This window comes from Carlito syrichta, unplaced genomic scaffold (assembly GCF_000164805.1).
Source record: "Carlito syrichta isolate Samal-C Ts95f unplaced genomic scaffold, Tarsius_syrichta-2.0.1 Scaffold302367, whole genome shotgun sequence".
Classification (NCBI taxonomy): domain Eukaryota; kingdom Metazoa; phylum Chordata; class Mammalia; order Primates; family Tarsiidae; genus Carlito; species Carlito syrichta.
Genome location: NW_007246463.1, coordinates 1,711,049 through 1,736,004, shown reverse-complemented (window position 1 = coordinate 1,736,004; position 24,956 = coordinate 1,711,049).

Genomic DNA, 24,956 nt, shown 5'->3' with positions numbered 1-24,956 from the left:
ATCTGTTCTGTATTTCTTCCACTGTTCTTTATTTTATTGTGCATATTGGGGCACAATTCAGACTTGGTTATACAAATGTTCATTATGCAAATACCTTTGTTAATGAAGTGTGCCCCCCTCCCACTGTTCTTTTGGATACGTTCCTGCTGCTATCCTCTTGTGACATTTTGTTAAGAGCATGGTGGCCTCTCAATCATTTTTCTTGCCTACTTAGTTGATACTTTTCCTTTGTCATCGTGCATTTCCCTGGTCTACTTTCTTGGCCTTGAGATGGATTGTCATTTTCAGTTCCCTCTTAGGCTCAATATCTCCTATTTTGTTCCTCTGGCTCCATTTGCCCTCTTCTCCCCTCTACTTGGCCTGGCTAGTGGACTGCATCGGTGTTCCCGTGCTCTCCAGCTTATGGATGTGTTGACCACTGAAGAAAGGGAAAATACGAAGTATGAGGACTTTATATCCTTGACTTCCTTCCTGTGGGGTCCCATGGGCTGGCTGCATTAGATAAGGGGGGGTCCCCTCTCCATAGCTCTGTTTCTTCTTTCAGGTTAACAACTGCGTGCCACTTTGCAGTAGACAGAATGGTAGGTCCCTACTGTTACTGGCCCGAGATCTTCATCAATAGCTTCCTTTTAAACTCTTCACTATTTAGCCAATTTCGACATGCTATCTCTTTCTGGCTAGGATCCCTAAAGGGCATATTGCCTGTGTCCTAGGATTCTACCATTCTTGATCTCATTTCTCTCCATTAATGTAAGCACCTATCTTATCTCTAGAAAGTTTCAAATTGATAAAAAAAATCAAAGATCATCTACATATATCTCAATATAGATCACTCTGGTTTCCAGGTTTCACTCGTCTAATTCCTGGGCACCCCAGTGGATGAGTTTCTAATATATAAGTACATTTTTTTCATGTTTTAGTATGTAAGCTGGACCTGGCTTATATACTACAAATTGAGGAACTGCCAACACTAATTAGCAAATAAAACACATATAATATATATAATATATATTGTAAAAGTTGATATTAAATGATTATTTCTCAATATCTCTTGCTTAGAAAATAGTAGCTGATTGTCAGTGAACTTTGTAAATAAGATGCTGCCAGGTATGAATCTTTAGGATAGAATTATAATGAGGTGCCATGTTCTGTGTACATATGTTTAAATATATAGAACATTTTATCACTAACCCAAATGTCTGATAAAAGGTACATTATTTTAGTATATTCCAAATGGAATTGTTTTGTTTAAATTTTTTTTTACTTCAAATACTAAAAAGTTGAAATAGAGCCGGGCTCGGTGGCTCAGCCTGTAATCCTGCGCCTTTGGGAGGCTGAGGTGAGTGGATTGCCTGAGCCGGCAGGTTCGAGACCCACCTGGGCAGCGAGACCTCATCTCTACAATAAATCAAAAAATCAGCCAGGCGTGGTAGCGCATGCCTGTAATTCTGGCTACTTGGAAGGCTGAGGCGGAAGGTTTGCCGGAGCCCAGCAGGTCGAGGCTGTGGTGGCCGGGAGCGGCCACTGCACTCCAGTCTGGGCGACAGAGTGAGACTCCAACTCAAAAAAAAAAAAAAAAAAAAAGTTGAAATAAACACCTGAATAGAGATGTATTTGAGAACATAAAACATTGAAGAGAGGTTTATTTGAAATTAAATGTCCATTTTAATGAGTTCTGTTTTTCACATCTGAGAAAAATCAAGTGGCCTTTAGCAAATACTTTACAAGCATAGTTTTTGTATAAGGAAAGGTAGGCGACATAATGATTAATTATGAGACTGACATACTATTTTCTCTTATCTTTGGCTGCTCTGTTAAGATTCAAAGTGCTGTGTTACATTACGGCATATCTTTTAGAAGCCCTATTCGATGTGTGTTTTATTTGCTAATTAGTGTTGGTAGTTCCTCAATTTGTAGCCAATAGGGCACTAGGCAATGGATAAGAAAAATATCTGACATGCACTGACATGTACCATTAGAAAAGCAAAAGCTACATTTGTTAAACTTTCTATGTTTCTAGATAACTTTTGAAAAGATTTCATAGTTTCATATTTATTCTGTGGATAAATGTTAGAACAGTATGTAACATCAGCCAGGCTTGGTGGCTCAGCCTGTCATCCCAGCACTTTGGGAGGCCGAGGCGAGTGGATTGCCTGAGCCCACGGGTTCGAGAGCAGCCCAGGCAACTTGGTGTGACCTGGTCTCTACAATAAATAAAATGAGCCGGGCATGGTAGCGCAGGCCTGTGGTTCTGGGTCCTTGGAAGGCTGAGGCGGAAGGATCACTGGAGCCCAGCAGGCTGACGCTGGAGTGGCTTTGAGTGTGCCACAGCACTCCAGCCTGGGCAAGTGAGTGAGACTCCAACTCAAAAACAACAACAACAAAAAAGAGAGTATGTAACATCCTAGTGCACAGAGCACTGACTATTCTTGCTTATATGACACCAAATAACATCAATACAAAAACTGCTGTAGACTGGACGCAGTGACTCAGCCTGTAATCTCGGCTCTTTGGGAGATGGAGGGAGTGGATTGCCTGAGTCTGAGGGTTCGAAACCCGTCTGGACAACTTAGTGAGACTTTGTCTTTACAATAAATCAAAAAAATTAGCCGGAGGTGATAGCGTGTGCCTGTAGTTCTGGCTACTTGGAAGGCTGAGGCAGAAGGATCATCGGAGCCCAGCAGATCCACGCTGAGTGGCCATGAGTGTGCCACTGCACTCCAGCCTGAGCATCGGAGTGAGACTCCCACTCAAAAAAAACCCAATAAAATAAAATAACTTCTGTAAAAATTCTGCAGTTTGTACAAATGCTGTCTTTCCAAGTATAGTAATATGTGTGTAAATATAATATTTGTGTTAATCAGTCATATATTAAATCAATGTAAGATATACTATTACAAACATAAATGTGTATATATATGCATGCATGTGTATTTATTTAGAAAATATTTATTGAGACCTTCCATTGTTCTGGGCGCTAGGCCTAGAACAGTGAGCTGAGCATGGTCTTTGCCCTCATGAATGTTATATGTGATTAAGCATTTGCTATATCTGTGAGTTGTTTTCTCCATAAAGAATGCAAGTATTTAGGACAACTTAGAAACAGAAATAGGAAAATGAAAGAAATATTATTAACCAAGTCCTCTTCAAAACAGTGGACTGCCTCTTAAGTTTAGAAGGGAACTAATATCAAATAAATTCAGGTATTAGGTCTCAGGATAACTTTTTCTCATTTCTATTTTGAATCAATATGACTCACTTCATTAAACAAAAGTGAAATTTCTCCCTTTCTCTGATCCTTAGTTTCTAATTTTTTAAAAATATATTTCGGCTGTATTGTTGTTATTGCCACCTACAAATTATGTCTGTTGACTTTATTTAGAGGACATGAAATAATATCTTTGAAGTATTTAGTTCTCATGCTTGTATTTATTTTTGCTAGGAATGATGGTCTTTTTATTTTACTGGAAAAGATGGTTTCATTTTCTAAATGCCATTATCTAATCGCTCGGTTTATAGATTATGGACAATTTACAAATTAAAAAAATGAATTAAGTTGCATACTGTCCTTGGTATGTGTGCAGAAATTGACCAAATAGAACCAGAGCATAATGATTACTTGATAGACGGCAGTTCAGGGAACTTACTGACCTCCCAAGATAGCGTCAAAGATTTTATTAATTTTACAACCATTATAAAAAGAAGTAAAAAAACAATAATGGAAATATAACAATTAATATAACGTTATAATAAAAATAAAGATAATAAATTATTAATGACACAGTAAAATGAAAATATTGTAGAAAAATGGAATAGAACTAGATACGCAATAGCCCATAACCATACATTTAAAAAGGCATTAAATTGCAAGTGTTCCCAGCATGGTCACCCAAGTTGAATATCATGAAATAGATAATGGTTCACTTGATACTTCCCAAAGTTTAGAGAGCAGCAGGGGTAGAAAAATTCATTTGTCATTTGAGCTCTTATGAATGACTTAGAGAAATGCATTCTCATCCACATTCGCGGCAACTGCAGGAAAAGCGGGAGGCATGTGGTAAAGGCCTATGACATCCGGCACAAGCACTGGAAGACCTACAGCTGTCGATGAAGAAAGGGGATGCTATCCTTCAGTGTGGGTGGAGAAACAGTATCTCCTGGAAAGGAAGGCAGCATCCTGGCAGGAAAGAATTTCATGTCACATGATATAGAAGGCACTGATCCTGAAAATAGGCTCGAAGTAGCTTTGAGTCGTCATAGAGTCCATTTTCCACCATACTCAGCCCAATTATGGTTCTCACCAACCCACACAGATAAGTTAACAAAACTTCAGTACCACAGTGGAAGCCTTTGGCTGTCTTGTGTAGTTGTGTGTGGTCATCCACAAGAAAGGGAGCACAGACCTCCTCTAAATAATTTTGCTTCATTAACCTGAAGGATTATTTTTAAGTAAGTTAGATGAAAAAAAATTATAGCGTATAATTGATGAAAACTGTAAGAGAATTTTCATAAAGCCCTTAAAAGTTTGAATCATAAAAGAAGATCAGAGAGTACCATTGGGGATTAAAAGCAGTTGATAGTAGAAAAGACAAAGAATAAGAATCTATGGACCATTTTCTTTTTCTTTTCTTTTTTTTAATTTTAAAAAGGTGGGGTACAATTCAGGGTTAGGTACATAAGTGGTCATTATACAGGTGAAGTTTGGGCCTCGCATTGGTCCTCGCTTCACGTGGTTTGGGATCAGGTACTCTTATTAGTGCAACCCACCCCCATAGCAATCTGCTACCACCAATCCCTTTCGCGTAGTATTATGATAAATGTTCAGGGTCCACTTATGAGAGAACATGTGGTACTCAGTTCTTTGTTTCTGTGATAGGTCACTGAGTATGATAGGCTCTAAATGCATCCAAGTTGCTGTGAAGTTCATTATTTTGTCCTTCTTTATGACTGTGTAATATTCCATCAAATATGTATCATATTTTTTTAATCCAGTCTGCTTTCAATGGGCAGCATGGTTGGTTCCGTGTTTTTGCTATTGGCGAATAATGCTGCAACAAATATGCATGTGCAGGTATCTTTTTTAGTAGAATGATCTGAGTTCCTCCAGGTATATTCCCAGAAGGAGGATTGGATCATATGGAAGGTTGATTTTTAGATCTTTTAGAAGTCGCCACATGGTTTTCCATAGAGACTGTACTAGTCAACACTCCCACCAACATTGTAGAAGCATTCCGTTTTCTAGGCATCCTCTCTAGCATCTGTTGTTTTTTTGAGTTATTAATGATGGCCATCCTGACTGGAGTTAGGCGGGATCTCGGTGTGGTTTCTTTGCATTTCTTTGATGATTAGAGAGACAGAGCATTTTTTCATGTATCTGTTGCTGCTCATATGTCTTTTGAGAAGTGTCTATTCATATCTTTTGCCCACTTTTTGATAGGGCTGTTTGTCTTTTTCTTTCAGTATGTTTAAGTTCCTTGTAGATCCTGGAAGTTAGGCCTAGAGATAGACAGTTGACAAATATTTTTTCCCATTCTGTGGCTGTCTCCCCACTCTCTTGCTAGTTTCTTTTTGCTTTGCAGAAGCTTGCCAGTTTGACGAGGTCCCACTTGTCTATCTTACCTCTTAAGGCATGGGCACTAGGGATTTTGATCAGGAATTGGTTGCCCATTCCAATTTCCATAAGGGTGTCTTCTGCATTTTCTAAGGTTCTTGTAGTCTGAGGTTTTATGTTTAGGTCTCTGATCCATTTAGAGCTGATTTTTGTGTATGGGGATACGTAGGGGTCCTGTTTCAATCTTCTGCATGTGATCAGCCAGTTTTCCCAGCACAACTTACTGAATAGGTTCTCTTCTCCCTCGTGGTTGGTGGTAGAGGCTTTGTCAAAGATGAGATGGATGAGAAATTGAGGTTTTCCTTCTGGAATCCCTATCCTGTTTCATTTTCTGTGTGGCAATAGGTAAATGATACCCTCAGGTCTACCCTGTGGGCAGAGTGGTTCAGTATTTATGACCCATTGGTAGGGAAAAGGGGAGTGGCAAACTCTGTCACTGATAGAAGATTATTTAAATTGAGGATGGATAAAAACTCAGAACCTGGCTGGGTGTAGTAGTTCACACCTGTAATCCCAGTGTTTTGGGAGGCCAAGGTGGGAAGATAGCTTAAGGCCTGGGATTTGAGACCAGTCTGGGAAACAGAGCAAGACCATGTCTCTACAAAAAATCAAAAAATTAACTGGACGTGGTGGCACATACCTGTCATCCCAGTTACTCAGGGGGTGAGATGGGAGGAGTGCTTGAGCCCAGGAGTTTGAAGCTACAGTGAGCCATTATACCCTGCACTCCAGTCTGGATGACAGAGTGAGACCCAACTCACTCTCCCCAGCCCGGGCAAAAACAACTCAGAACCTATTTCAGATTTAAAGAATATTTCTGATAGTCTTAAGATATGTGTAAAGCTTTAAAATCCTGACATGAAAACGCATACATGTAAGAGTTACTTTATTGCCTTCTTCCTTCAGTAGTTATTCTATTCAATCTCAAGTAGGCCAGCATTTTAGTTACTGGCCAAGACATTTCTATAAAGTTTGTGAGGTGCAGAAATCCTGGAGATGTATTTTACTGGGTGCTTTAAATGTAATACATAAAGCATTCATGAAGAGAAATTATAGAAATTTTAACATGATAACGCTTTCCATGTTCTAATGAGTTATCTATATATTAAGTGCTGATGGTGTCAGTTAGAAGCACATAGGGAGAGCTTAACATATAAGTGGGGAGCAGAATGGGTATTCTTACTTTCCTTTTTCCTCTGGCCACTTTCAAGAATAATACAGATCAATTAACTATCTAATTCGTTAATACAGGTGGTTTCTCACCTGCCTGTGCTCAAATGAAAGTTTAGAAACAGCCCAATTGAAGGCTGCAATGAATGGTTATTGTGCCTCTTGGCTTCAGCTCACAACTGATTGCTGAAATGAAGCCATACTGGATCGAGGGTATCTGTGCACTTTATTCAAGGGTGTAAGCTTTGCATATGTTGCTGGAAAAATATGGTTTTGGTGATTATGCACCCTGTGACATCGGTGGATTTATTCAGAAATTTTATGATAAGAAAATTATCCAAGTTACTGAGTGTCTGAAGAGGATGTTGGGAGTCAACATGGAGTTTTCAACAGACTGAAATGTGAAAGAACCACTTGCTGTGTGTAAGCCATGTAATAGGCACCACATGCCAGAACTGACTTCTGAGAATAAAGTACTGTATTCATCAGAAAAATGAAATGGGCGAAAATGAAATAAAATCATGGAATCTTCAGATTACCATGAGCAAATGATGAAAGAATTCTCAAATATGCAACCCCTTGGACATTCCTGCCAGCAATTACAGAAGAGAAACTTGAAGAAAATCATTTGACACTCTTTGAAAATATAAATTATGAAAAAAGGAAAAAATGAGAAGTGAGTTAGGGAAAAAAAAGCTAGGGAGTAGTACTTTTTAAGATTTAAGTTTAGGAGCTAAGCCTTGTCAGTTTTTATTGGTTAATAAGATTGAGGAAATAGGTGGAGAGTACAGATGGTAAAGAGACTATATTCTGAGTTCAGCCCTAACAGTCTTCAAAGTGTATATCTTTTTTTATGATTCTTTCCCAGAATGTTCTTTTTTTCTACTTGACACTCTCTCAGAGGATTTAGTCCACTGTTCCAACTGTAACTTCCACCTACATCCTGATGACATCTAAATAAATATTTTCAACCCCAATATCTCTCAGAAGGTCCAGATCTGAATTTTCAAATGTCTATTGCACATACGCCCCCAGATGTTTCTCAGGCATCTCAGATTCAACCTGTTTGTTGCTTGCCTGGTGCTTCTATTTTGAAGTTTCCTGTCTTCATCATCTTAATGGATACACGATTGTACACACAATTACCCAGCCTAAAAAAGGTATTAAGGTCAAGCTTACCTCTCCTCCCTTTTACATCCCTAAATACAGCTCTTCAGAAAATCTTTCCAATTCTTTGTTCATAAGATTTTACCAAGCCCACCCTTTCTCTGCTTTACTGACAATACTGCTCTAGTTGAGATCCTTATCATTTATTTTCTAGATACTTGCCATAGTTTCAACTTACCTTCATTGCGTCTCTCCCTTTCTCCAGTCTGTATTCCACGTTAACTCCCGGTAGTATTTTTTAAATTGACACATGCATCTCTCCTCTCCTTCTCCTTGAAAATTTTTTGTGGTTCTCACCTTTCTCACTCAGAAGCGAAGCTTGAACAACTATCATAATACTATAAGAAAGGGATTGGCAGCAGTGGAAAACTGCCGCGGGAGGGGAGTGTGGGGTTGGTAGTTGAGGGAAACTGCCAGGGGAGGGAGGGGCTTACCTCATCCACAAGGGTGCCTGCATAATGAACATTTGTGTACCTAACCCTGAATTGTATCCCACATCTTTAAAATAAAAATAAATAAAAAGAAGCAGTCCAAACCCTTTTTATTTTATTTAATTTTTTAATTGGAGTCTCACTCTGTCACCCAGGCTGGAATGCAGTGGCATGCTCACGGCCACTGGAGCCTTGATCTGCTGGGCTCAGGTGATCTTTCCACCTCAGCCTCCTGAGTAGCTGGAACTACAAGCATGCACTACCACGCCCAGCTAATTTTTTATTTATTGTAGAGACGAGGTCTCGCCAAGTTGCTCAGGCTTGTCTCGAACCCATGGGCTCAGGCAATCCTCTCACCTCGGCCTCCCAAAGTGTTAGGATTATAGGCATGAGCCACCGCACCCAGCCCAAACTCCTTATTTGTACCATAACCTTCAGAAGCGTTGGATTCGGTAGTTATTCCATGAGAAAGCTGTGATTTTATGCCTCCTTTTCTTGCTCTAGAAATTCCCTCCGCTTAGAATAACCTTCTGTCCAATCTCTTCTTATGGAACTTGTAAAACTTCTGGTTATTCTTTAACACCCCAGTCAAATACAACACATCTGTAGATGTCTTTGACTCTTTTGTCTGACTTTTTGTTTATTCTTCTGTGCTTACTTAATTTGCTTAGTACTTCTGTTGAAACATAAACCAAATTATATTAGAAGTTGGATGGCTTTTTTCCAATTGTTTGATTCTGTCTCTAAAATCCTGTGCTTTATTATTTCTTTTTCACTTTTTTATCCTACTTTTTATCCTTTTATGGGACTATGAGATCCTTAAAGATGAGGATCTTTGAATAACTGGTGCCAAGCATAGGATTCAGCACGTCATAGGGTCTCCCCGCAAGTGTGTAATGAGTGAACCAGGTAGTTTTACAATGAGAGGGAGATCTATAAATTGGGACCTGAGGGATTTGAGTAGCCACTGTGGACTATGGGAAAAGTTGTTGAATGAGACTTAATGAAATGATTTCTGAATGCTATTGAAGGCTTAGCTGAGACTGGAAACGGTGTCTTCATTATGAGTCTAATCAACAGGTGCATGATAGATGCGATTATGACAGATCAACACAGGAGAGGAGAGAATTTAAGATTTTGATGACAACTGTATGGTTGAAGTGATTGTCCCAGAGGTGTCAGAAAGTAGTCAAATAAATGAAGCAAGCCTGAACAACTGATCAAGGTGAGTCCGAGACCATAATCTTTCTCCACATGCACGAGTTTCTGTAAAAACGGACCATCATGGAGCATTCACTCTCTATATACGGTGTGGGGCAGGAGATAACGTTCTAGGAAAAGTGTCTCATAATTTCCAAATTTGTTGTGAAATAAATGGTGGCATAAAATCCAGAAAAAAAAAACAACTTGCTTTGGATCTGGATTTCTGATTATTGGATGAGTAAATTAATAGGAAGACAGGAATAGCATGGAAATTGTAATTCAAGGATAAAGAGTGGGCTCTGAGATCCAGTTGGAAGTCAATGTAACTACTTTCTTGTCTTATCATTTTTCACCAGCGTAATGTTGTTTCTCATAAAAAATTCTAACTTCTCTTTACTTAACTGTCCATCTGCCACCCCATTTCTTTCCTTGTCTTTGCAGCAAAACTCCTTGAAGAAAACTATACAGCCAGAATGAACATGTATAAATGGCGATCAGAAAGTCGAATACTCCTGTGCCCCAAGCTGTCCAATGGTACTTTCTCTACCTTTCCCATCCCCTTCTGGTTTTGTCTAATTTGACTCTCACCCTCAGTATGCCTTACTTAACCTAGCCACGCTGGCCTCAGAGTTCTTTAAACATGCTAGGCAAAACTCCTGCCTCAAAGCTTTTTGAACTTTTGAGCTCCTGCCTCAAATTCTTTCTAATTCTTTTCTTCCATTGTGTCTTAATCCCAAGTTCCTATGACTCCATTGAAGCTTATCATTTCAACTTCAGCAAAGATCTGAGTTACTAAATCTAACTCATGGTTCTTGGTCTTTCTCTTAACTGACCTATTGGCATTGTTTGATGAACATGATCACTCTGTCTTCCTTAAAATGCATTTTTCACTTGGCTTCCAGGATTCCACATTCCTTTGGTTTTCCTTCAACTTCATTGACTGCTTTTTCCAAGTGTCCAATGTTGGTGACTGATTTCCACTGCAGACCTTTGAGCATTCCAGAGATCAGTCCTTATATATGTTCTTTCTCTGTCTCCCTCTCTCTCATTAAATTATGCTCACTCCTTAGTTTATCTCATCCACTCTTGTGACTTTAACTGCTATCTATCACTGACAACTCCCAAGTGTATATTTTCAGATTGCATATCCTTTAATTCCAGACTCAACTGTGCACCTTACTCTCAACTTGGGTGGGCAACTGGCATTTTACGCTGACTCTACCCAAAACTGCATTCCTGATCTTCCTTCTCAGCCTACTCTTCCTGAAATAGTTCTCAGTTCAGTGACTTGTAATCTATTCTTCCAGTGGCTTAGCCAATGTTGTTAAATAATCCTTGATTCACTTCTTTTTCCCACACCCCATTTCTAATCTGATAGCGAAACTTATGAGCTCTACTTATAAAATATATTTCAAAACTGGCCACTTCTTACCATCCCATCTCTCTTTTCTGATCAACGTCCCCAGCATCTTTCATCTAATATGTTGCAATGGGTTCATAAATGGCTTCTTGCCTCATTTCAAAGCATCTTCAGTATTGCAGCTGGAATGAACCTGTATAAACGGTGATCAGAAAGTCTAATACTCCTGTGCCTCAAACTGTTCAACAGCATTTTCTCTACCCTTCCCAACCTCTTCTGGTTTTGTCTAATTTGACTCTCACTCTCAGTATGCCTTACTTAACCTAGCCACGCTGGCCTCAGAGTTCTGTAAACATACTAGGCAAAACTCCTGCCTCAAAGCTTTTATACTTACAATTTCCTTTGCTTTGAATGTTCTTCCCTTAACAAATCAAAATGACTTACTGTCTGACTTCAACTTTCTGCCCAAATGTCATCTTCTCAGTGAGGCATTACCTGGCTACCTTTCGAAAATTCTAAAACCTCTCATTTTTCCTTCTCCCTGCTTTTTTTTTTCTTAGCACTTATCTATTTAAGACTTTATATGAATACGACATCGTCCTAAGCATTAAAGAACTATTAACTTATCACCGTACCAACACTGTGAGCTCAATGACATTGTTAGTCTCATTTTGTAGATGTAAAACAGAAGCCCAGAAAGGTTAAGTTACTTGCCCAATATCAAGATGGATTCAAACTCGGGTCAGCTAACTACATAAGTTGTGTTCTTAACTCCTGCACTAGGCCTCTCATCATGCAAACATTTCATACATGTTACTCAGGCTGGGTTCAAAAAACAAAAATAAAAGCAAAAGGAAACACAAAATTCTTGCATAATTCTTTGTTCTCTCTCTCTCTTATCTATTAACTAGAACACAGAGGATCGAGTGAAGAATCCTGAGCTCCTCATGGATGGAATGGAATGAGCCAATTATAAGAGAACTGTCCTAGGAAGAAGATACACCAGGAACACCTGGGTGGAATTACAGTATGAGCAATCTGGACATTTAGCGGGTAACCTTTTATGACTTACACAGGAATCATACATACAGAAGATACAGTTGGTGATAGTGATTTAAATGTTTGACTGACTCAAAAGAAAGATGGACTAATAGAAAACTAAGTGCAGAGTCCTGACAAACACAACTGAGGAGAGTAAGAGCCAGAAAAGTCAATCCAAGAGAGAAAAGTAGGACAAGAATGTAAGACTGTTCATCATCACTAAAATCAAGGCAGAAAAGAATCTCAAGAAAGAAATAGATCAAGATCAGTCAGAAAGTGCCATTTAGAATTACTAGACAGAGGTTAGTGCTAAATTAACTGAGCATAATTGGTAGAAGTTTATTTAAAACAAGAGTAACCTGAGCCTTTGCGAAGATGTAAAACTAAGAGCCAATATGGTGAGGTTAATTGAAGAAGCTAGGGAGAGGCCCGTGGGATTAAATTATCATTGAAAATGGGAAGGAATAAGTTTTCTAGTACAGCTGAATGGAAGAAATTAAGAGGAAGGGAAAAACTTTCTTTGAAGGGAAATATGAGGGAACAGAGAGCCATCCTGACAGGACATGTTTTATGTTTCATTTCTTCAAGATAATAGTGTTCTGACTGAACTTGGGAATGGAAAAAATTGTTCACGTTGGTTATTATGAATTGGAGCTGTGCTGTGAAATGATGAGAGAATTCTAAAATCTTGATGTGACCTCTGGCAGTTTCCAATTACAAACAGGAATGTGAAATCAAGGAAGAAAAATGTACATGTGCTGTAATATACTTGGGGGCTATTTAAAACACGTCCGTCTCTTCTCATTCTAATTGGGCAACTAATTTGACTTGGATAGCTATACTGGTGTGGAGAATTGTGGACAAATAACATAAAATATATTTTCTCTTTTATCAAATGGAATGTCTAACCGAGAGCAGGAATAAGAAAAGCAATTCTTAAGTCCTCTTATTCAAGTTCAATAAGTTAGTAAACGATTATTGACCATGCTCATGATTCATTGTTCATTTTTCTTTCTGGAAGACATATTTAACAGGCTGTCAGTAAGATTAGGAAAATAATGTATTTGCTCAAGGAATGACAGAATCAATCACATTCAGCCTTTCTGGTACTTAGTTCATCACATATAGATCACTAATCACTAAGGTTCATTCAAGCTATAAAAAAATTCTGTAATTTCACAGATAAAGCACTCCTTATTGATTAATATCTGTTGGAAAATTACAGGTGACAATTCTCGGATATTAGAAGAAATAAGTAAAATATAACATATTTTCTGGACTAAGATAAACATAAGCATTGGTCAAGGCCCCTATTCCTCCATGTGTCCAGATGAGGACTAAAGATTATTTCCTTTACATCTTAAAATGCCTGGCAACATCCCAAATGCTAATCCTGATTCCGAAACTCTTATTTTTCAGTTTCTCTGGTTGGTACTGAGTGACCTTTAAGAAAATACCATAGAGCAGAAAGATACAAGTTCTTTGTTTATAGATAAGGAGCAATGTGATAAATGCTGTCATATCTGTCTTCTTAGTAATCCCTGCTGTGGCTTGAGTGATTATACAATTTGTGTGCAAACTTGAGAACTCATAGTATTGATATTCATAATACTTCAGATGATCTACTTAAAGCCTCCTAGGATATGCAGTAATGTTTTGTATGGCATAAAAACTGTCTCAGAAATAGATTCCTCATTTGCTGTGAACTAGCTATGTCAACTCCAAGATTCCTTGTGTGTGTTTATGGAGAGGTCATAATATCTTTGTGCGAACTAGAATTCTAGTTGCTATCAGATAACATAGCTGTTGTAATATATTTAAGAAAAATACTGCTTAACCTATATAAAGGGGCATTTTACTAAGAAATTCTGTAACAATTAGCCATAGTAACCTTGTGATTTATTACATAGAAATCTGATATGATTTGTCTTAACAGTAAAAAGTGTGTCAAGTCAGAGATAACTGCAAAGGAGGTGACTCAGCCTTGATCACTGTATTTTATTCTTTATGTGATTTTGAGAAAATGAAACAAATCCTGGTAGGGAAAAGATCAAAAGGTTAGAGAGAGAAGATAGCATCCTTCTCTTTCCTGATTAGTCTATGAGGGCAATTAAGCAAGAACTACAAATCAGAGTTTTTCTTTCTGTCTCTTTTTGGGGGGGAAATATGGCATCTTTTATAATCACAACTCTTTTGAATGCTATTTTACATGTCGAGATGCCTAAGGTCTCTTACTAATTGGAATACCTTTGCATGGGACTCATGTTGGGATGATATAGCTTGCTGAGGGGACCATGTGGAGTATAAGACAAGCAATGCAATACTTTTTTACACTTCTATAATTTCTCTATGCATTTGAAGTTTTGCATGGGTCAATTAACATTTTATCTGTTATTAAGCCTTGGTTGGATCTTCCCCTATTTTTAGACTGGGCATGATATTTGAAGTTGTAGATAATAGGTAAGGTGGTGACTACCTGTCATGAGTCCGTCTTTTTGTTTGGTGGGCAAGTGACCCCCATAGGGGCAGGACATAGGAATTTTTTTTAGCTGAAATTTACTAAGTCTAGCCATAGAAAGGAAACACTTCTCTTTCAAATGATATTTAGATCTGTTCTGAGTGGTTCCATTTCAGTATTACAAAGTGGAAAAATAGTGGTTTGGATTTAGGAGATCTGTATTCAAACCTTGACTCCGTTATATAAGGTGTAGATAAGTCACTGTCTTAGTCCATTCCTGCTGTTGTAACAAAATATCTTAACCTGGATGATTTATTGCTTAAAGTTATGAAGGCTGGATGTTCAAGTCAAGGTGTTAGCAGGAACTGGCGAGGGACAGCAAAGGGAGGACTCCCTGATTCCAAGATGGCACCTTGCTGCTGCATCCTCACATGACAGAAAGGGCGAATGTTGTATCCTCACATGTTGGAAGGGCAAAAGGGGAGAACTCGCTCCCTCAAGCCCTTTTATAAAGGTGCTGATTCCATCCACGAGGATGGGTTCCTCATGGCCTAGTCACCTTCTAAAGACCTTGCCTCTTCATACTGCTGCGTTGGGGATTATGTTTCAACATGAATTTTGGAGAAACCTAAACCTTCAAACCATAGCAATCAGTCTGCCTCGGCCTCAATTTTCTTACCTATAAAGTAAGGAGTTAATAGAAAAAGTTATTTTGCATCATGTTATGAAGGTCAAAGAAGGAAATTTATAGAAATTTATTTAGTTCCATACTCTGACCCAGAAGAAGCTTGATCTGAAGATCTGATGGAGTACAGGGCAAAGAAACCACGTTCTAACGAATATATAAAGATCTAGTCCTGCGGAGACAAAGACAGAGTTAGTGTACCAGAGGGGGCCAGCTGATTTAGCTGAAGGAGGTGTGGTCTCTAGGAAATGGATGGGAAAAGCTGCAGCCAAAGCCACAGGTGGATTTTGGAGTCTAACCAGGCAGGGTTCATTCAACAAGTTCAAGTTCAAGGCAGTAAGACATAGTTGGAAGGAAATGCAGAATTTGCCCTAGGGGCCTAAATGTGGCTTATATTGCACCTGTTGGATGGATCTATAAAGTTACAGAGGTGTCACTTGTGATTGAGGCTAGGGGCTTTCTAACCTCTGTTTTGGTTATAAACACCTTTCTGGTCCGAGGAGTTTAAGGCTACTGGATTTGGGCTGTGCAGAGAGAAATAAATGGGGTCCTGCCTACACTCATAATAGCAAGGGAATAAACTCTGAATGGTTTTCCCAGTTCACACAGGCTCAGCATGGCTCTCATTTCTGTGGGCACTTATGTAGCAGAGATTTCTGGATTAGAGGAGACTAATTCTGAATTAGAGGCAAGTGACCTCTTAGGCTGTCTCAACTGGAACTTACTCTTTATCCTTCATGTTAAATGGTGATAGCCACATCACAAGAAACAGTTTAGCATAAAGGATAACCTTACAAATGGGCTTTGGTGTCAGCTAAAGCAGATTTCAAGTCTATAATTTACCCTATATTAGCTATATCCATAGTCAATTTACTTGGATCTTAACAGTAAAATGGAGAGATTAACCTTAACCTTATTAAGATTGAGTAAACTAACGTTTGTGACATTTCTGACGCTTAGTGTACGTTACAATTTGGAAAGTGGAGCAAATATATGAAAAAAGTGACTTCTCTTTTAAGTAGCATCTCTTCTTTGGAATTCTATAGATTATACCCGGATAGGATGTGATGTGAACATTCAAAAGGATGGAACATACTTTCTCAACTGTTCAGTGCTTATTATTTCATGATACATAATATGTTATCTCAACTCTATCTCCATCTGTTTACTCTGTGTATTTGGTACAAGCGTTATTTATGAAGCTAAATTCTATTTGTCAGCACCAACATTCTCTAATAGGCTTTTCAATGCAATTAATGCTATTTGTTAATGACAAGATGGATTGGTAATAATAATAGGAGGACATTTTACTGATGCATTTGCTTCCTATTTCCTGCTCTTCCTTCAGAAGTTTCTTATGCATTCCTATCAGCATGAAACAGGTAAGGATCCCACTGGGCACAGCGTAATTTTTATGGATAAATGGTACAAATCGAAAAATCTGTTGACTTATCATCCAGTGACAGCCGCCCAACTACCTTTTTTCCTACTGTGGAGAGTCACTGGCTGAATTATCAGAAGTTGATTAATGGTGAAAAAATCAGAATCTGCTAGGATTTAGGAAATAGGCACTCTCAGACATGCTATGGGAATGAAATTGATTCATTTTTTTTTTTCTGTTGGGGATTTTGGCATGTATACTGAACAGTCTTAAAATAAGGGTTCTCTTTGACCTAGCAATTGCACATTTATGAAACAATTCTAGAGAAATCATCAGATAAATGTGCAAATAGCTATGTGCAAGGATGTTCACTGCAGCATTATTTATGGTAAAAAATAGAAACTGCCTAAACAGTCAGCAAAAGGGGCCTGGCTATGGTACTCTTATACAACAGAATAATACGGACACGTTTTAACATGTTGTAACAACTCTATAATGTTACAGAAAAATATTCATAAATATCCATAATGTCAAGTGAACAAAAGCAAGATAGAAAACTGTATTCATAGGTAACAGTCTGTTTTGTAGTAAAATATTTATGTTTACGTATTTACAAAAAAATTTGCAGAAATGTGTATCAAAAATCACAGAAGTTGTGTTAGTGTTGTCACAGATGATTTTATTTTCTTCTTACATTTCTCTGCCACACCATAAACATGTTTTAATTTTGCAATTACTCAAGCATAATTGTAACTTAAAAAGCATGCCTTTGTGCTATGAGAGCAGGGATTTTTATTTCTTTTGTTCGCCACTGTATGCCCAATGGCTAGAAGAATAACTAACCATATTAGGAACTCAATAAGTATCTATTCAGTGAATGAATACTCACTATGTCTTATATTCTCAAACATTACTAGAGATCTAACACCTTTTCAGTATAGTGCTGCTGAAATGACTGAGACCTCAAATGACTTCCCAAAGGAGTTTTCATGTACAGAACAATCTCAGAGATGTAAGGTAGCAAATTAACACTCTAAGATACCCCAGTTTAGTTTATATTATTTGTAGGGTTTAAGGTGGGGGCCAGGTGTCAAAACAAAGAATTAACAAATGACAAAGGCTAAAAAAAATTAGATACTCATTCGTTTACTTATTTATTCAGCAGACATTTTTTGCATGCTAATATTGTATTGTGTGTTGTGAAAAATGCCAGGAATATAACAGCAAAAGGTAAAGACTTGCAGTTGGTATACATTGTATTTCTGGCTGCCTGCTATCTCCGTTTTTATGCCTGGGGAATGTCTCCTCTTATGAGACCTGTATCTCCAAGATAGATGACAGAAACTTAATTTCCAAACTTCCTTTGCAAGTAGGGCCCAATAGTTCATTCAGTTCAGGTGTCTCCCATCAGACATTCCCAAGCAAGATTTTTATTAGGAAGCATACAGAAGAAGGAGACACAGTGCAGCATCATTTTCCTGGTGAGACTGACAGAGGGAGAACCAGGATTGCCCAGGTTTCCACAGCTGCACCTTGGGTTGTGCACAGGAACAACTGAGGCTCCTGTGACCATAGTTTCTTGCCATCTGGGTATCATTCTGGCTGGACAGCCTCCAGGAACTCTCTGACCTTCTCAAATGCCTTGTTAATTGTCTAATACGATCTTGCAGTGTGTTTCTCATTTTGCCAGATTGATAGAACAACCTGGTTGAACACTTGCTGTGATGCTGTTTTCCACCTCACAACAGCCACCCACTACCGCAGTCACCCATACACTGAGCCACCACCATGGCCTCTGTTTCAGGTGTCCCATTCTTTGATTACCTCTTTGGCTTTAGATCACTCTGAGGTCTCCTGCTCATCGAACTGCTGGCCCTGCCCTTTTCTCTGTCTATGACCTGCTCGTGTCCCTACTCCATGGTCCACGACTATAAGTTGTAATTTGCAGAAACTCTCAACCACCCTTCCATTCTCTTGCTGCATCACATTCATCTGAGAAGACCTCATCCCGGTTAAATTCAATACATCTCTTTTATCCTGGCATCTCAGTAGCTCAACGGGATGGATCTAAAACACACTAACATGCTGACCCTCTCACTTTATATGCAACACCGAGAATGACAGAAGGACCCTCAGGGCTGCCCAGCGAGCCTAACGTGTCTCTGTTCAGTCAACTGCCTCTTGCATATCTGAGTTGATTTCTGACCATACCCTCCTCTTCTTCTCTCCCCATCTATGGGAACTTGTGTCATCATAGTTACTGTCTGCTTGCATCTGCTCCCAAGTTCTCTGCATCCCTGTCCACTGAAGAAGTTGAACTGTCCCTGACCCAGGATGGTTAGGCCATCTTTTTCCATCCTGGATCCCACCTTCGATCACTTCCTAAAGGACATAGCATTTGGTTCCCCTCAACCCTGCATCGCCATCATGGATGGATCACTCCCACCAGTGTACACAGTGTCATCATATAATCTCATAACAATTATCCTTTGGCCTCACGGCCCTCTCCAGTAAATTAACCCTCTCTCTGCTCTCTTCTATAGCATTCTTCCTCAAAAAAGTTGTCAGTGTTCATCGTTTTCACTTCCCTGCATCTGTAGTCACCTTAGGACAAGATGCTCCACCCATTTTCAGTTGGAATACTGCAGTGGTCTCCTCTGTGGTCTCCCTGCCTTCTCACTGTCAACCCTATATGCTACTCAGCAGCTAGAGTGAGTTTTAGACATGGAAATAAGGCCAAGTCACTCTTTGCTCAAAATTTCCCAATGCTTTCTTTACACTCAAAGCCAAAAGTCCTTGCCAGAACTCACAAGAGCTCAAGTTGGCACCCAGCTACTTTTCTGATCTCATCTCCTACCTCCCTCACCCTCTTCCCACTCTCTCTGTTCCTCCTCCTCTTTTCTTTAAACGTTCCAGAAAGCTCCCCCCTGGAGGCGTGTGCTTTGTTATTCCTTCTTCCTTGAATACCCTTTCCCTAAGCAGCCATGTCTCCCTCACTCAATTCTGGGTTTCCCTCAAATAGGACACTGTCCTGAGGATTTTCCTCCTCTATGGTAGCTGCTCACCATTCCCATGACTCTACTTACCTGGGTTTCTTCTTCAGGGCGCTTATTATCTCTGCCGTTTATTATGTGCTTATTTGTTTACTACGTCTCTGCTCCCACTAGAATATGATGTCCATGAGAGTGAGAGGGTTGTTTTGATCACTGCTGTATTACCAATGCTTAGAGGCATTAAAGAAATATTTGCGGAAGGAGTGCTGGGGGTTGTATAAGAGCAGAGGGAGAACTGTACTCTTCTTAGGAGGTTCTTCTTGGAGGAGGTGACTGGAACAAGATTGAAAGACGGGAGATATGCCAGGCAGCAAGTGAAGGCAAGAGGAGAGGACACTGTGGGAGAGGGAATGGTATGTTCAGAGGCATAAGGAAATGGAAATTGTTAACTGTTAGGTCTGGGAAGATTGTTATGTCTGTGGGATAGACTGGTGTGTTGATCTGGTGCTGTGTAAGGTGCAAATAATTACACAGAAATTAGATGGGAAAATATAGTTTATTTAGAAAGTAGATTAGAGAGAGAGAGAGAGAGAGAGAGAGAGAGAGAGAGAGAGAGAAGATTCACCTCCTCAAGAAGATTAGGGAAGGGTTAAAGTTTAGGAAAACAAAAGTATGGCCACCCCTGTTTGAGGTTGAATGCCTTTTAAAACTTCCCTTTGATGGGAGTAGGCTGTTAAGGTGATTGGGTGGTGGTCTGTTTTACCTCATCATGAATGGGACAGATAACCATAGGTACTGAGTCACCTTGATGGATGGCAGACACAGATGGGCGGGTTGTCACATGACTCTTGTTACGGTGATGGGATCTGTCTGTCACCTCCCTGATGACTAGATGGAAAGGTGGAGATGTTAATCTCAGTGTCTTGTGACTTGACCAGGGTTCTGGGAAAGGATTATTGTCTGACTTAAGGAGGTCAGAGAAATTCCATTTGGGGTTCTGTCCTTTCAGTAACCTTAGAGAGAAAAAGACTTCTGTTATAGCTAGAGCCTAGGAGTAGATGGAGCAGAGGTGGAAGTAGGGTGTTCAGAGATAAACCAGGAATGTTAGACAGTGTAAGTGTGTAGGCTTGGTCTTCCAAAGTGCAGTGGTATAACTTTGAGTATTGTACCATTCCAAAAATTTTTCCTATGCTTATTTTATTGATTATTAGAAAGATGATTAGGCCACTCTATTTTGCCGTGGATGAAATGGTACAGAACTAAAAATCTAATTGCCTAATTTACATTTTCCTTTCTGTAAAAGCATATAATGTTTCTAGTTTTTTCCAGCCTCCTATCATGTGGAGTAGTCTTGTATATAGCCTATGTACGTGAGCTATGTTTGTGCAAAGTGACAAATCAGAGATCAAATTTCTTTATTTGAATTAACTTGAATAAACAATATTGGCTTGTGTCAATTTTATTCAAGAATATAAAGAAAGAGAATTTTTAAAAATTCATATTGTGGGCTTTTGTTTGTTTATTTATTGAATTGAAGTCTCATTCTGTCACCCAGTCTGGAGTGCAGTGGCATGCTCACAGCCACTGCAGCCTCGACCTGCTGAACTCAGACAATCCTTCTGCCTCAGCCTTCCAAGTAACTGGAACTACAGGCATGCACCACTACACCTGGCTAATATGTATTTTTTTTAATTGTAGAGATGAGGACTTACCAAGTTGCCCGGGCTGGTCTTGAATCCCTGGGCTCAGGCAATCCTCTCACCTCTGCCTCCCAAAGTGCTGGGATTACAGGAGTGAGCCACCATGCCCAGATAAATTATACATAGTGATTTTTAATCTTTTGAGGCTCTGATCAAAGCTATGAATGGTCTTTCTAGAAAAATATGCATAAACACACACAAGCAATTTTGAATAAAATTTCAGAAGAAATAAGATAGCACCCCCAAATTGTTGATGCTTCCATCATGTTCACTGGCTAGGTTACTGTCCCCTTTTCTGATACATTTGTGTGTGTGTGTGTGTGTGTGTGTGTGTGTGTGTGTGTGTGTGTTACACAAAATAGTCTGAAATGGGTTAACTAGGTATCTTCAAAATTAAACACTTGTGAAAGCTTATTGGCATGTCATTTGAAAAATATATGTGATGTCATCATTTATCCAATGTGATTCTGAATGATTTATAAAAACACTGGATTCTTTAACAGCATAAGAAAAGTATTACAAAATTGTAAAAAAATGAAAAAAACACACACTAGGCATACAAAGAGTATTCTAGATTAACTGAATTTAAAACACGAGCCAAATTAGAATACAGTCATGCATCCCTTAATGATGGGGATACATTCTGAGAATTTGTTGTGAGGAGATTTTGTCACTGTGTGAACATAATAGAGGGTATTTACACACATCTACATGGTCTAGCCTGCGACACTCATAGGCTATATGCTGTAGCCTATTGCTCCTAGGCTATGAACTTGGACAGAATGTTTCTCCATGGATACCGTAGGCAAGTGTAACACAATGTCACTTGTGCATCTAAACCCACCAAGCATAGAAAAGGTATGGTAAGGAAGTGCAGTATTATAATCTCATGGGACCACCATTGTGTGTGTGGGTCAAAGTTAGTTGAAATGTTATATGATGCATTACTATATTTCCCAAATGATTGACCAAATAGCATAACCACAAACAAAAAAAACCAAAAAACCAGCCGGGCTCGGTGGCTCAGCCTGTAATCCCAGCACTTTGGGAGGCTGAGGTGAGTGGATTGCCTGAGCCCGCGGGTTCGAGACCCACCTGGGCAACTTGGCAAGCTCTCATCTCTACAATAAATCAAAAATCAGCTGGGCGTGGTAGCGCGTGCCTGTAGTTCCAGCTACTTGGAAGGCCGAGGTGGAAAGATCGCCAGAGTCCGGCAGGTCGAGGCTGTGGTGGCTGGGAGCGGCCACTGCACTCCAGTCTAGGCGACAGAGTGAGACTCCAACTAAAACAAAAAACAGAAAACCCCCAAAACCGCTAAGTGAAGATTTCCACTATTTAGTCTCAAAAGGTTGATCTATAAACCAAATGTAACGAAGAATTTTATTAGTTAGGATGTGTTTGACTGCGAGTATCAAAAAACTCAACTCAAAGTGCTTAACTTTAGCATTTATTTTTTCACATGTAGTCGCTAGATAGGATGGCTCCAGTGTTATCAGAGACTAAGTTTCTCCCTATCTTTCCACTGCCACACTGCAGGGAATTGTCTTGTTCCTCAGGCTGGCTTCCCTTAAGGTTACAGTATGACAGCCACAGTTTCATAGTCACATTCAGGCATGTCAATATCCAGAAAAATAAAATGGCAGTCACTACTTTGTGCTTTTTTCTCTAGGAGGGGGGACCCCAAAATCCCCAGAATTTATCTATTCAAAAATTGTGCATTCATTCTTTTTTTTTTTTTTTTTGAGTTGGAGTCTCACTGTGTCGCCCAGACCGGAGTGCAGTGGCTACTCCCGGCCACCGCAGCCTCAACCTGCTGGGCTCCGGCGATCCTTCCGCCTCAGCCTTCTGAGTAGCCCGAATTACAGGCACGTGCCATCATGCCCGGCTGATTTTTTGATTTATTGTAGAGATGAGGTCTCGCTGCCCAGGCGGGTCTCGAACCTGCGGGCTCAGGCAATCCACTCACTTCAGCCTCCCAAAGGCGCAGGGATGACAGGCTGAGCCACCGAGCCTGGCTTGCATTCATTCTTACATGTTTAAACTTCAGTCACCTTCAAACTACTCTCCGTTTGAGGCAATACAACTATTGAGATGCTTTTTCCACGGCTTAAAACACGATTTGAACTCGTCAATTTGGGTGCCTTTTAGTGCTTCTTTTGTTTTTGTTTCATATTGGCAAAACGTTTCCCTTGGAGGACTTTTTTTCACTGGGGAGACAAAAAATAGTCGCTTGTAGCAAGATCAGGCGAGTAGGAAAGGTGCAACATGGGGTTGGTGCCATTTTGGGTGAAAAACTGCTGAACACTCAGTGCAGTGTGGATAGGTGTGTTCATAAATCTTATAAATCATCCACTATGAAATGGTGGGCAAACGTGTTGAAAAAAATCCCCCCCCCCCGAAAAATTTACTGAAGCTGAATGCAGCCTCCCACAACAACGCTAGCTGGGACACGGCTGTCAGTGAGTTCCTAGAACACTTACCTAGCGAGGGTAGACTGAGCTTCAAAGGGCCCACTCTCTAAAAAATAATTCCGGGTTTTTTTGCATGCCCCCTCATAGGCTGTTCCTCTGAGACTCATGAGACTCTCTCCTTAGATTTCATTGGCCACAATGGATCGGAGGCTTATCTGTAAACCAGTCATTGGTGAGGAATATGAAATAATCTGATAGAGTTAAACTATTCAGGATTTACTCCCAAACTGAGAACAGAATTGCATCCCATAAGACAAGGTATGAATATGTGGATAAAATTGGGGCTTTCTTAGCAAACAAGAAAAACAAGTCATGGGCAGGCAAATGTCAATCTCCTCTGCAAGATTTGAAAAAAAAAAATCTTGAAATAAATTTGTTGGGGTTTTTTTTGACAATAACATTATTTAGAGTATGTCTATAACATTCACTTTAGAAGGTAAATAATTGGGAAAAAAAGTCATAAGATTGTTAGCGTCATGGAACTCGATCAGTATGCTTCTTGAATACAAACTGAAATGATCATAGTTTTATCAGAAATATCTGTTGCTATTTGAGAGGAATTGTGTCGTGGCTACCATGAATTTAACCTCACTGGGACTGATTTCTTCATTTGTAAAAAGCAAATAAAACGACTTTCCCTGCTCACCACAGGACCTTTCCTTGGGAACCAAAGTTATTATATAGTGAAGGTTTATTATAAAGTACAAAATAGAATTCCAAAGCTGTTACTTTACGGGAAATAGGAAGCTCTGCAATGAAATTCATGAGTCAAGCAAGAGTTGTTTCAAATAATCCTCACATATTTTTCCAAAGCTTAGGTAAATCCATGTAATATTTTTACTTATAGTCTTATTTTATTTTCAGGCTTCAAAATACTTGACATAAATGGTCTTATTCAATTGCTTTTGTTAAGTAGTTTACAAGCGCTATTTATTACTTATTTGGGAAAAAAAACCATTGAGAGATCTTGACTTGCACAAGGACCAACAAAATAAAAGTGATGAAACTAGAAATAGAACCATGTCTTTTAATATTGGGTTCGGTTTTTCTTCACAGAATTTGACCGCTTTGACATTAAACATAAATTATAACATTTTGTCATAATTTATTTTGTCATCTACAACAAGGACTTTTAAACTATTTTTTAAAGTTTTCAAGCAAAGTTTATTTAGAAAGTAAATGAGAAGCTGGGCTTGGTGGCTAGCCTGTAATCCCGCGCCTTGGGAGGCTGAGGTGAATGGATTGCCTGAGCCCACGGGTTCGAGACCCGCCTGGGCAACTTGGC